The sequence below is a fragment of the Aegilops tauschii genome, chromosome 5, assembly GCF_002575655.3.
Source record: "Aegilops tauschii subsp. strangulata cultivar AL8/78 chromosome 5, Aet v6.0, whole genome shotgun sequence".
NCBI lineage: Eukaryota > Viridiplantae > Streptophyta > Magnoliopsida > Poales > Poaceae > Aegilops > Aegilops tauschii.
Window position 1 is genome coordinate 47,373,250 of NC_053039.3, and position 5,691 is coordinate 47,378,940.

Sequence of the window (5,691 nt, forward strand, 5' to 3'; positions counted from 1 at the left end):
TCGGTGATTTGAATCACGGCGAGTACGACTCCGTTAACAACGTTCATTGGAACGCTTCCGCTCGCGATCTACAAGGGTACGTAGATGCACTCCTTTCCCCTCGTTGCTAGTATACTCCATGGATGGATCTTGGTGAGCGTAGGAATTTTTTTTAAATTATGCTACGATCCCCAACAGTGGCATCATGAGCCAGGCCTATGCGTAGTTACTATGCACGAGTAGAACACAAAGTAGTTGTGGGCGTTGATGTTGCCAATTCTTCTTGCCGCTACTAGTCTTATCATGTTTCGGCGGTATTGTGGGATGAAGCGGCCCGGACCGACCTTACACGTACGCTTACGTGAGACAGGTTCCACCGACTGACATGCAGTAGTTGCATAAGGTGGCTAGCGGGTGTCTGTCTCTCCTACTTTAGTCGGAACGGATTCGATGAAAAGGGTCCTTATGAAGGGTAAATAGAAATTGGCAAATCATGTTGTGGTCATACGTAGGTAAGAAACGTTCTTGCTATAAACCTACAAGCCACGTAAAAACTTGCAACAACAATTAGAGGACGTCTAACTTGTTTTTGCAGCATGTGCTATGTGATGTGATATGGCTAGAAGATGTGATGAATGATATATGTGATGTATGAGATTGATCATATTCTTGTAATAGGAATCACGACTTGCATGTCGATGAGTATGACAACCGGCAGGAGCCATAGGAGTTGTCTTTATTATTTTGTATGACCTGCGTGTCATTGAATAACGCCATGTAAATTACTTTACTTTGTTGCTAAACGCGTTAGCCATAGAAGTAGAAGTAATCGTTGGCGTGACGACTTCATGAAGACACAATGATGGAGATCATGATGATGGAGATCATGGTGTCATGCCGGTGACGAAGATGATCATGGTGCCCCGAAGATGGAGATCAAAGGAGCAAAATGATATTGGCCATATCATGTCACTATTTGATTGCATGTGATGTTTATCATGTTTTTGCATCTTATTTGCTTAGAACGACGGTAGTAAGTAAGATGATCCCTTATGATAATTTCAAGAAAGTGTTCCCCCTAACTGTGCACCGTTGCGAAGGTTCGTTGTTTCGAAGCACCACGTGATGATCGGGTGTGATAGATTCTAATGTTCGCATACAACGGGTGTTGATGAGCCTAGCATGTACAGACATGGCCTCGGAACACACGCAATACACTTAGGTTAACTTGACGAGCCTAGCATGTACAGACATGGCCTCGGAACACGGAGGACCGAAAGGTCGAGCATGAGTCGTATAGAAGATACGATCAACATGGAGATGTTCACCGATCTTGACTAGTCCGTCTCACGTGATGATCGGACACGGCCTAGTTAACTCGGATCATGTTTCACTTAGATGACTAGAGGGATGTCTATCTGAGTGGGAGTTTATTAAATAATTTGATTATATGAACTTAATTATCATGAACTTAGTCTAAAATCTTTACACTATGTCTTGTAGATCAAATGGCCCACGTTGTCCTCAACTTCAACGCGTTCCTAGAGAAAACCAAGCTGAAAGATGATGGCAGCAACTATACGGACTGGGTCCGGAACCTGAGGATCATCCTCATAGCAGCCAAGAAAGATTATGTCTTAGAAGCACCGCTAGGTGAAGCACCAATCCCAGAGAACCAAGACGTTATGAACGCTTGGCAGCAGCGTGCTGATGATTACTCCCTCGTTTAGTGCGGCATGCTTTACAGCTTAGAACCGGGTCTCCAAAAGCGTTTTGAGAAACATGGAGCATATGAGATGTTCGAGGAGCTGAAAATGGTTTTCCAAGCTCATGCCCGGGTCGAGAGATATGAAGTCTCCGACAAGTTCTTCAGCTGTAAAATGGAGGAGAATAGTTCTGTTAGTGAGCACATACTCAGAATGTCTGGGTTGCACAACCGCTTGTCTCAGCTAGGAGTTAATCTCCCGGATGACGCGGTCATTGACAGAATCCTTCAGTCGCTTCCACCAAGCTACAAGAGCTTTGTGATGAACTTCAATATGCAAGGGATGGAAAAGACCATTCCTGAGGTATATTCAATGCTGAAATCAGCGGAGGTGGAGATCAAAAAAGAACATCAAGTGTTGATGGTGAATAAAACCACTAAGTTCAAGAAGGGCAAGGGTAAGAAGAACTTCAAGAAGGACGGCAAGGGAGTTGCCGCGCCCGGTAAGCCAGTTGCCGGGAAGAAGTCAAAGAATGGACCCAAGCCTGAAACTGAGTGCTTTTATTGCAAGGAAAGTGGTCACTGGAAGCGGAACTGCCCCAAATACTTAGCGGACAAGAAGGCTGGCAACACCAAAGGTATATGTGATATACATGTAATTGATGTGTACCTTACCAGTACTCGTAGTAGCTCCTGGGTATTTGATACCGGTGCGGTTGCTCATATTTGTAACTCAAAACTGGAACTGCGGAATAAACGAAGACTGGCAAAGGACGAGGTGACGATGCGCGTCGGGAATGGTTCCAAGGTCGATGTGATCGCCGTCGGCACGCTACCTCTGCATCTACCTACGGGATTAGTTTTAAACCTCAATAATTGTTATTTAGTGCCAGCTTTGAGCATGAACATTGTATCTGGATCTCGTTTAATTCGAGATGGCTACTCATTTAAATCCGAGAATAATGGTTGTTCTATTTATTTGAGAGATATGTTTTATGGTTATGCCCCGCTGGTCAATGGTTTATTCTTGATGAATCTCGAACGTGATGTTACACATATTCATAGTGTGAATACCAAAAGATGTAAAGTTGATAACGATAGTCCCACATACTTGTGGCACTGCCGCCTTGGTCACATTGGTGTCAAGCGCATGAAGAAGCTCCATGCAGATGGACTTTTGGAGTCTCTTGATTACGAATCATTTGACACGTGCGAACCATGCCTCATGGGTAAGATGACCAAGACTCCGTTCTCCGGAACAATGGAGCGAGCAACCAACTTATTGGAAATCATACATACCGATGTGTGCGGTCCAATGAGTGTTGAGGCTCGCGGAGGATATCGTTATGTTCTCACTCTCACTGATGACTTAAGTAGATATGGGTATGTCTACCTAATGAAACACAAGTCTGAAACCTTTGAAAAGTTCAAGGAATTTCAGAGTGAGGTTGAGAATCAACGTGACAGAAAAATAAAATTCTTACGATCAGATCGTGGTGGAGAATATTTAAGTCACGAGTTTGGTGCACACTTGAGGAAATGTGGAATCGTTTCACAACTCACGCCGCCTGGAACACCTCATCGAAACGGTGTGTCCGAACGTCGTAATCGCACTCTATTAGATATGATGCGATCTATGATGTCTCTTACTGATTTACCGCTCTCATTTTGGGGCTATGCTTTAGAGACTGCCGCATTCACTTTAAATAGGGCTCCGTCGAAATCCGTTGAGACGACACCGTATGAATTATGGTTTGGGAAGAAACCTATGCTGTCGTTTCTAAAAGTTTGGGGATGCGATGCTTATGTCAAGAAAATTCAACCTGAAAAGCTCGAACCCAAGTCGGAGAAATGCGTCTTCATAGGATACCCTAAGGAAACTATTGGGTATACCTTCTACCTCAGATCCGAAGGCAAGATCTTCGTTGCCAAGAACGGGTCCTTTCTGGAGAAGGAGTTTCTCTCGAAAGAATTGAGTGGGAGGAAAGTGGAACTTGATGAGGTGATAGTCACCCCTTCCGTGCCGGAAAGTAGCGCAGCGCGGGAAGATGTTCCTGTGGTGCCTACACCGTCTGGGGAGGAAGTTAATGATGATGATCATGAAGCTTCGGATCAAGTTGCCACTGAACTTCGTAGGTCCACAAGGACCCGTTCCGCACCAGAGTGGTACGGCAACCCTGTCCTGGAAATCATGTTGTTAGACAACGGTGAACCTTCGAACTATGAAGAAGCGATGGCGGGCCAGGATTCCGACAAATGGCTAGAAGCCATGAAATCCGAGATAGGATCCATGTATGAAAACGAAGTATGGACTTTGACTGACTTGCCCGATGATCGGCGAGCCATAGAAAACAAATGGATCCTTAAGAAGAAGACGGACGCAGATGGTAATGTGACCATCTACAAGGCTCGACTTGTCGCTAAGGGTTATCGACAAGTTCAAGGGGTTGACTACGATGAGACTTTCTCACCCGTAGCGAAGCTGAAGTCCGTCCGAATCATGTTAGCAATTGCCGCATACTATGATTATGAGATATGGCAGATGGACGTCAAAACGGCAATCCTTAACGGCTTCCTTAAGGAAGAGTTGTATATGATACAGCCGGAAGGTTTTGTCGATCCTAAGAATGCTAACAAAGTATGCAAGCTCCAGCGCTCAATCTATGGGCTGGTGCAAGCATCTCGGAGTTGGAACATTCGCTTTGATGAGATGATCAAAGTGTTTGGGTTTACACAGACTTATGGAGAAGCCTGTGTTTACAAGAAAGTGAGTGGGAGCTCTGTAGCATTTCTCATATTATATGTGGATGACATATTATTGATGGGAAATGATATAGAATTCTTGGAAAGTATAAAGGCCTATTTGAATAAGTGTTTTTAAATGAAGGACCTTGGAGAAGCTGCTTGTATATTAGGCATCAAGATCTATAGAGATAGATCGAGACGCCTCATTGGTCTTTCACAGAGTACATACCTTGACAAGATATTGAAGAAGTTCAATATGGATCAGTCCAAGAAGGGGTTCTTGCCTGTATTGCAAGGTGTGCAATTGAGCACGGCTCAATGCCCGACCACGGCAGAAGATATAGAAAAGATGAGTGTCATCCCCTATGCCTCGGCCATAGGGTCTATTATGTATGCCATGCTGTGTACCAGACCTGATGTAAACCTTGCCGTGAGTTTGGTAGGAAGGTACCAAAGTAATCCCGGCATGGAACACTGGACAACGGTCAAGAATATCCTGAAGTACCTGAAGAGGACTAAGGATATGTTTCTCGTTTATGGAGGTGACGAAGAGCTCGTCGTAAAGGGTTACGTCGACGCTAGCTTCGACACAGATCTGGATGACTCGAAGTCACAAACCGGATACGTGTATATGTTGAATGGAGGAGCAGTAAGCTGGTGTAGTTGCAAGCAAAGCGTCGTGGCGGGATCTACATGTGAAGCGGAGTACATGGCAGCCTCGGAGGCAGCACATGAAGCAGTCTGGATGAAGGAGTTCATTACCGACCTAGGGGTGATTCCCAATGCGTCGGGCCCGATGACTCTCTTCTGTGACAACACTGGAGCTATTGCCCTTGCGAAGGCGCCCAGGTTTCACAAGAAGACCAGGCATATCAAGCGTCGCTTCAACTCCATTCGTGAAAGTGTTCAAAATGGAGACATAGATATTTGTAAAGTACATACGGACCTGAATGTAGCAGATCCGTTGACTAAACCTCTCCCTAGAGAAAAACATGATCAACACCAGGACGCAATGGGTGTTCGATTCATCACAATGTAACTAGATTATTGACTCTAGTGCAAGTGGGAGACTGTTGGAAATATGCCCTAGAGGCAATAATAAATGGTTAATATTATATTTCTTTGTTCATGATAATTGTCTATTGTTCATGCTATAATTGTATTATCTGGAAATCGTAATACATGTGTGAATACATAGACCACAACGTGTCCCTAGTAAGCCTCTAGTTGACTAGCTCGTTGATCAACAGATAGTCACGGTT